The following is an 8,764-nucleotide window of genomic DNA, read 5'->3' on the forward strand; positions in this document are numbered from 1 at the left end:
TTGAGAAGCCTACCATTGTTTCACACATGGCTTTTTTTTTGTAGAAAAAGCCCAGTAGGAACTTATTTGCACATTAGGCCCCACCCCCTGATACCAAGCACAGGAACTGCACTCCTCTTCATTACTGCTCTCTGCAAGATAAGAAGGAGATAAAGTTTACTGCACATTCTCATCTTGTGTATGTGACAAACAGCATGCACCCCAACCAATTTATTGATCAGCCAACTGACAACTGCAGCTCATCTTATTAGGAATAACACTTTCCTTTTCTTTGGCAGGAAATATGTGCTTAAGACCTCATTAATTTTAGACTAACTAGCTGAGAATTAGCATACATTAAAAAAACAACAGGTTAACATTTTCATGATGGAAGAAGTGACATTTGAATATTCCAACAGATGGCCTAGCATCTTTAGCATTAGTTAAATAATAATATGAACGATACCTCCCCCCTACCTCACCCCATAAGACCTCTTGGCTTTCCTTGGCCTTCATTAGACAAGAAAGCAGGTTGTTATTTACTTTCTCCTAATGACTTTACTCTTCTTGACACTTTTTTTTTTAAAGGATTGTTTTTGCAGTCACTTATGCTGCCGAATTTGCAATAAAAGTGGTGGCCAGAGGATTTGTTTGGGATGAATTCACCTATCTTCGAGACCCATGGAACTGCCTGGATCTTTTTGTTTTAATCATGACGTATGTTTCAGTGTTCCTTCTTTGAAATTTAGAGTCACCCTTGAGGTAGACGGCTATGCTAGAATGCAGAAAGTTTCTGAATTATTGAACTTTTAAGTAAGTGGTCTATTACCTTCCATAAGAGGCCTTTTCTCTTAGGACAGAAACTTCAAGCGAGATCCCACAGACACTTTCTTGGGAGTAAGCCCAACTGTATAATATGGGACTTGCTTCTGAGTAGACCTGTTTAGGATTTCTCCCTTCATGGCTTGCCTTTTGGATGAAAGCTGTAGAGATGTAAATTGCTTTAGACTTGTCTAGAAAACAGGGAGTCTTGCATAGTATGTGTAATTTTTACCTCCCCATGAATCAAACCAAATAAATTTTAGATTACCAATCTATCTGAAATAAATCATGTGCCAGAAAAATTTCAGTTAAGCTTCGGACTCTGAGGAACAGGAATTTTCCAGTTCAGATGAGAGCTACATACACACATAGAATACTAGCTGTAATTAGTCTTTGAAAATATTTTAGCATTCTAGTTTTGTGCTGAACCTTTGGGTTTTTTGTTTTTGTATCATTTTCAGATATATAGCCTTGTGTAATACTAACCTTGGAAGCATTTCAGCTCTTCGCATTTTCAAGGTTCTGAGAACTTTTAAAGCTGTTTCTGTACTGCCAGGTGAGAAACTATTGTGTCTGTTTTGCTTATTTCTTGCCAGTAGCAAGCATCCTGAGGCTCAGATAAACTTTCTGATTTCCTTTGTTTAAAACTAAATTCCTTGATTTACAAACACCATAATTTGTAAGACTGTAAAACACTGTAATTTGTAAGACCTAGGTAATCAACCACTCAATAAACCACTAAGTAATAAACCACTCAATCCATGCAAAATGAAGGCTGTGTATCTTACCCTACAGTGTTGGGAAAGAGTGATTTTGTGCAAGGCTCTTAAATGCAGGGCTTTTTCTTTAGCAGGAATACGCAGGAACACAGTTCCTGCTGGCTTGGTGTCAGGGGGTGGCCTAATGTGCAAATGAGTTCCTGCTGGGATTTTTCTGGGCTTTTTCTAAAAAAAAAAAAAAGCCCTGCTATGTATATGGTTCACCTAATTTTCGAACCTGCTGTGTAAGCTTTTACAACAATGTTTCCTTTCTGCTCTGTATGACCATATGAACATATGAAGCTGCCTTATACTGAATCAGACCCTTGGTCCATCAAAGTCAGTATTGTCTACTCAGACTGGCAGCGGCTCTCCAAGGTCTCAAGCTGAGGTTTTTCACACCTATTTGCCTGGACCCTTTTTTGGAGATGCCAGGGATTGAACCTGGGACCTTCTGCTTACCAAGCAGATGCTCTACCACTGAGCCACCGTCCCTCCCCTGAATAAACCGTCCCTCCCCTGAGTAATACTGAATAAACTGTCTACTTTCTTACGGCTCAGGGTGTGTGTTTTTTTTTTAATTTATGAAGAATTTTTTTTCAATAAAGTGATAACAATGGCATATGCTATTTTAAATGTACCAAAATACAAAAGATAAAGTGCAAAAGCATACAATTAACATTCAAAGGGGTAGGGAGGAGGAATGCCAGCTTCCAAATGCAACCTAAATGGAATTACAACTGAACTACACAGAGCAGTTCCCCTGTAGCAAATGGCTTTTTTGGAGGGCGGACTCTATGGCATTGTATCCCACTGAGGTCCTTGTCCTCCCCAGGCTCTACTTCCAAATCTCCAGGAGTTTCCCAGTCTTGGAGCTGGTAACCTAACTCCCCCACCCCTGCTGATGGCCAGGAGGGACCTGGGAACCCTAATCCTCTCACAAGTCCACAAAGGAATTATGATCATGTGGAAGCAGCCTATGTCAGTTTTTATAAGGGGGAAACTATTGGATCTGAAAACCTAGAATAATCAAACAAGTGAAATGTTTCCAACTATGATAAGAAATGTACCACTGCAAGCAGGGGAGCAAGAATCAGTCATCATGAATTCAGTGATTTATGTAGCCCTTAAATTATCTAATGCTTGTAGATTAATAATTTGCACTGGGCTAGAGAGGAACCTAATTCCAAGCCCGGTGGAAGACCCTATGTGAAAGTAAGCCATCATGTTGGGCCCCAGCTGCGCTCTGCAAAAGCAGCCCTCTCCTCAGGACACGTTACGATTGCCAGGTTTTTGGACTGCCTTATGAACAGTGTAGAACGTTTTTTATTAAAATAGTAAGTAAGAAACATAATCAGAGCAAGCTGTTGCTTTTTTCTTCCTGTAGCAGCCTACTTTTTTCCTTCTTTTTCCTTCTTGTAGGGCTGAAAGTCATAGTAGATTCACTCTTTCAATCTATCAAGAAACTTGCAAATGTGATGCTCATGACAGTTTTCTGCTTGAGTGTCTTTGCATTAGTTGGCCTCCAGCTGTTCATGGGCAACTTAAAAAATAAATGTGTGTACATGTACCAAAATACATCTAACGAGACTATCACAAAGAGTGTCAACTGCGATAAAGGTAAATTGCATGAAACTCCCTCAGCCGTAAATAAAATGTGTATTGCTAACAGTGCTTTTGTTACGTCGTAGCTATTAGCACCAATATTTTGCTTTAAAGGCCCCCAATTTTTGTTTTTATTTATTTACAAGATTTTTACCTTGCCTTTCCAGAAGAGGCAGCTAGCAGTCATAACATTTTCACAAAACTTCCAGGGAATTCACATTCCAGTATCAATTCCAAACAATTAATAGTTTTGTGAACAAAAGGCTCGGTGCCTTTTCTGGACAATAGACAATTTTTTTGGCCATCAGTGGCAGTGGTTGAAATGGAGTAGCTGGTGGTTACCCAGAAGTGTCCCTCAGCAGCAGAAGGAGATTATTGTAGCATGACATCACAGTGACATTGGACCAGCATATCTGCAAGTGGGCCCTTTCTGCACTATTCATTACTTATCTAGTTCCCCCTCTGTGAGACATACTGCTAGCATCAGCCTAGGGTGGAAAAGTTGCTGAGCAAATATGCAGTAGGTGCATGTTGCAGAGGGGAGAGAAGATTGCTTGCAGTCACAGTCTGAAGAAAGGATTTCCCCTCTTGCTTGCCTATGTGGAGGTGGATTACCCTTGTATCCCTAGGTGTCAGAGGGAGTTTTCCTGTTTGGGGTTTGCATCCTGAGATGGAATACCTATAAAGCCTCATTGATCAGCCATATCTTCATTTGTAGTCTATGGATCAAACTTGATGTGTCATTGGTGGACATTTTTTCAGATATATGCTTGTCCTATTTCCATAGAAGGTAGGAGATCCTACCTGCAAATAAAACCGACACTTTATCCTCTCAGTCTGTTGCTCCATGTACCATGCTACATTCCCTGTGCTCTTATAGTACAGAGAAAAGTAGCAGGAGCAGGATTCTGCAGGTAGTCAGTCACATTTATAAAGAGCAATTTATTATACTGTGGTTTCTCAAATAAGCCATGGTAAGGCACAGACAAGGAGACATGTTTCTCTCGCGCGTGCTCCTTTTACAGAAAGTTGGCATCTCAGCCTTCCACTTTATATATAAATGTGATGGACTTGCATCCATAAGACCTCTCATTTGAGAAAATAAATTAGACCTCTCTTAAATAAGACTTCTCTTTTGAGAAACCACAGCATGATAAATCATCCTTAATGTTAAAAGTGGGTCCGGTTGAGAGACTTGGCAAATGTTCTGTCAGAATGTGCAGAAATCTTGAAGGACTTGGGAATATTCAATCTGGAGAAGAGGAGGCTGAAGGAAAATATGATTAGTCTCTATAAGTATTTGAAAGGCCGTCACTTAGAAGAAGACAGTGAGCTGTTCCTGTTGGCAGCAGAGGAGAGGGCTTATGGTGGCAAGATACCAGCTGGATATTAGAGGGGGTGGGGAATTACAGTAAGAGTAGAACAAAGTTGGAGTCCAATGGCACTTTTAAGACCAACATTTTTTTTTATTCAAAGTGTGAGCTTTCATGTACATGCGCACTTCACACAAAAGCTCACACTTTGAAAAAATTTCGTTGGTCTTAAAGATGCCACCGGACTCCAATTTTGTCCTATTGCTTTAGACCGACATGGCTACTGGATCTACAGTAAGAGAAGTTCAGCAGTGGAATCGGCTGCCAAGGGAGGTGGTGAGCTCCTCCTCACCGGCAGTCTTGAAGCAGCGGCTGGATGGACACTTGTCAGGGATGTTTTAAGCTGATTCAGCATTGAACAGGGGGCTGGACTAGATGACCTGATACAGCTCCTTCCAGCTCTGTGATTCCATGATTCTCTTGATAGTTGTGATTAACCACCTTAATGTAAAAAGCATTTGAAATGTTTTTTTTTTCTTATTTTTCTTCCAGAAAACAACCCATACTACTTAATGAATTACTCTTGTGATCCACTATTGTGTTATAACTTCTCAAGTTCCAAGTAAGCCTGATCAACAATACTGTATGGATCTTAGTCAGCAACAGGGCTTATTTTGAGCAGGAACACACAGGAACGCAGTTCCGGCTGGCTTGGTGTCAGGGGGTGTGGCTTAGTATGCAAATAGTTACTGCTGGGCTTTTTCTACAGAAAAAACCCTATGTGAAACAATGGTGATATCATGGGATGTGCCCTAATATGCAAATGAGTTCCTGCTGGGCTCTTTCTGCAAAAAAAAGCCCTGGTCAGCAATAATTTCTTGCTTTGCACACTTTTGTTGTTTGCTCTTTCTGCCAGTGGTGAAGAGATTCCAGCTCAGATTCCTCCTCCCAGTGCCTTTGCAGGAAGGACTATGCTAATAAGCTGATGGGAAGAATAACCACCCAGGCCAAGTCCAGGCTACTGTGCACCTAACTTGCCTTCGTGTCTCTTTGTACTGGGCACCCCTGTATTTCAGAGAGAGCAGTAGAGCTAGCAAACTTGATAGGTCAGTTTCCTTTGTATCTTTCCCCTTGTCTGCTCTGCTGGTGTCTCCCCTTAGGGACTACCTCCCAGTTTACTCCTACTGTTCCTGTTTCTCTATATAACCTTCATGAGGGCAAGATGTGACCTCTACAATCTCTCTCCATCCTAGGCTAGACAGATATATGACTTAGCTTGTGCATAATGTTGGAAGTGGAGGACTTTGTGCTATCTCCTGTCTCAGACTTGAGAGATGGCACCAAAAAAATTAATCAGATAGAGAAGTGAGGACCAATGCTCCCTCTAACCTGTGTAGACTTCTGAGCAAAAATTCTACTGCATGTGTATAATATAGTGGGTCTGATGCACTGAAGAGGCAAGGTAGTAGTGATCATTAGCTCTTTATTCAGTACAGCATAAGGTAGCCTGCACTTCAAGACTGAGGAAAGGGCCAACGGGGCCAACTATATATACATATCAGGGTTCCCACGCAAGCATGCAACTGGACCATTCAAACTAGCAGGGGGCCTGTGATTGGAGCAGGGCAGCAGGGATTTGGATCCTGCCGCCCATTGTTCCCAAGTCCCCAAGCTCGGTTCGTAGGGCTCCAATGAGCCAGGCAGGAACACGCAATTCAGTTCTCACTTGAGTCCACATGCACAACAATGAGCTGCTGACATTAAACTTGTGAACTATTGCATAAATGAGTTTGCTCTGGGGTCATTTTTTTTTTTAGTTAAGACAAAAATGTGTAAACCAGAGACTAAAAAACTGAACTAGCTCATACTAACTCAGGTTAGAGGGAACACTGGTCAGGACACACATAGCATCCTTTCCTTCCTGCTATCGTATCCTTTTCTTTGAAACAGAATGCAATTTCCTATGTTTCTACTCTCTCATTTCCCCTTTTTCTTGCATGCACACAAAAAAGGTGCATGATTCCTCCATCCTGCACCATGGAGGCTGGACATGCGGCCAGCATCCAACACCATCTAGTTAGTAAGAATATGTAATCTATTCCTGTATCTTACCTGTACTCTCCTGCTTATATTTCCTTTTATAAAAGTTGCTTATTAGTCTTAGAACTAATTGCTGACTCGGTGTAATTTTGTAAATCTGTTGCCACCCCTAGCCCCAGCTCTGCTGCATTAAACCCTTGAGAACTCTGCTACTTTTTCATAGTTCCCTGGCAGAGTACCAAGACCAGAGAATCCAACACATAGTTGTTACTGGGTGTTTTTACACTGACAGTTTGTGACTCTCTTTCACTACATTGGAAACTCACCTTTTACATTACCTAACATTCTCACAACTGTTTTGCATCATTGCTGCCCAAAGCATCTGCATTTGTTTCTGTGAGATGAGTTTCGGAGCTGCTGCTGCAACATTTTTCTCCCCCCACTAGTTTTGATCTGGTCATTTCTCTACAGGCGTTTCAAACTTGTACTGTAGAAGTTTTCATGCGTTTTAAAAGACTCCTCCAAAAGCCACAAGGTGCAGTAATTTGCATGAGAACTGACAGCACTTGAAATTTTTACATATCATTGCTTGCCTCATCTTGTAATTTAAATTTGTATTGTTTTTGCAGTGTTGACATGATTGTCATATACATTTAACTAAGCACTGGTATTCCGGCTGCCCTCTGATCAGAGACCCCCCCTCCCAATTGAAACGCTTTCAGCAGGCAATATAAAAGTTTGGCTATGCAAAATGAGCAGAGTAAGTTCACAAATGTAAAAGGGAAATAATTAAAGCGGAACAGTGGCCGATGATTTAAAGACTCTAAAACTCTGGATCAAACTGAATGTAAAAACACCCATTCTTTCTTTCCTGTTTCTTATGAAGCTTTTAATTCCTTTAACAACAAGCCTACCTCTCTTCCTCTTCTCACCTGAGCTTCAATCTGTTGTGCACTAAAAATGTACTGCTGTTGGCCTTTAAAAACCCTGTACAGATTGGAACCAACATATCTGAACAATCGCCTACTCCTTTATGAATCTACCCACGCATAGCTATCATCTTCTAAGGCCCTATGCTAGTGCCCCCCTATCTCCTGGGTTTAGGTGGGTAGACATCTGAGAGAGGGCCTTCTTGGGTGTGGCACCAAAGGTCTGGAACTCTCTCTCCAGGGAGACTTGTCTATCCTCTTTCATTGCCAACTTCCACCGTCGTGGATCATCTGTGCTCATTAGGGTTGCCAAGTCCAACTCAAGAAATATCTGGGGACTTTGGGGGTGGAGCCAGGAGACATTAGGGGTGGAGCCAAGATCAAGGCTGTGACAAGCATAATTGAACTCCAAAGGGAGTTCTGGCCATCACATTTAAAGGGACGGCACACCTTTTCAATTCCTTCCTTCCATAGGAAATAATGAAGGATAGGGGCACCTTCTTTTGGGGCTCATAGAATTGGACCCCCTGGTCCAATCGTTTTGAAACTTAGGGGATATTTTGGGGAGAGGCACTAGATGCTGTACTGAAATTTTGGTGCCTCTACCCCAAAAAACAGTCCCCCCCCAGAGCCCCAGATACCCGCGGATCAATTCTCCATGATTTTCTATGGGAATAAATCTCCCTAGGGAATAACAGAGTTCCCAGCAGACATTTCCCTCCCCTCCCCCCGCTTTCTGATGACCCTGAAGCGGGGGGAGGGCCTCCAAACCGGGGGATCCCCTGCCTCCACCTGGGGATTGGCAACCCTAGTGCACATGGAGCAGCAAATCTATCAAAATAATTCCTCTCCCCAGCACAATTTTCATGTGAGAAGACTACTGTGGGTTGGAGGCAGGTGCCCTTTCTCTCCCTATAGCAACGTTCCGAGCCCATTTATTTAATTTTTTAAGAATCCGTTTCCCTCAGAAACATGAAAATGTGTGAAAAGGACAACATATAGTTGGGGTCTAGGACTACCATCCCTTTTGACTCTGCCTTGCACTGCACTTTGAGTAGAAGCTACTCTGTATTAGGTAGTGATTATAAGATCAAGCTACTTTTAAAGGCACAGTGGAGGGCCTAGTCAAAAGATTGACAATTGTAAACAGCAGCTTGAATGAATTATAAAGCTGTGTTATTATTCGTTATAATTAATAATTGTTCAAATAGGAACAAAATTAAAATATGCCTCAGAGCATTATGGATGTTCAAATCAGAGAAAACTCTTCCTTGAAAGCTATCAGTAACATACTTTTTGTTCCTGTATTAGTGAAAGT

The 8,764-nt window shown here is 41.7% G+C and overlaps 1 long non-coding RNA gene across 2 annotated transcripts; it reads left to right on the top strand.

Moving 5' to 3' along the window:
* The first annotated feature begins 569 nt into the window (after positions 1 to 569).
* LOC132578138 (uncharacterized) lies at positions 570 to 5,099 on the top strand. 2 transcript variants are annotated; one of them, XR_009555869.1, is made up of 3 exons: positions 570 to 696; positions 1,263 to 1,357; positions 5,030 to 5,099. It is a non-coding gene; the product is annotated as an uncharacterized LOC132578138 (long non-coding RNA). The 2 variants fall into 2 exon arrangements; XR_009555868.1 differs by lacking the exon at positions 5,030 to 5,099 and adding an exon at positions 2,982 to 3,121.
* Positions 5,100 to 8,764: the final 3,665 nt, after the last annotated feature.

Source organism: Heteronotia binoei, chromosome 10 (genome assembly GCF_032191835.1).
Source record: "Heteronotia binoei isolate CCM8104 ecotype False Entrance Well chromosome 10, APGP_CSIRO_Hbin_v1, whole genome shotgun sequence".
NCBI lineage: Eukaryota > Metazoa > Chordata > Lepidosauria > Squamata > Gekkonidae > Heteronotia > Heteronotia binoei.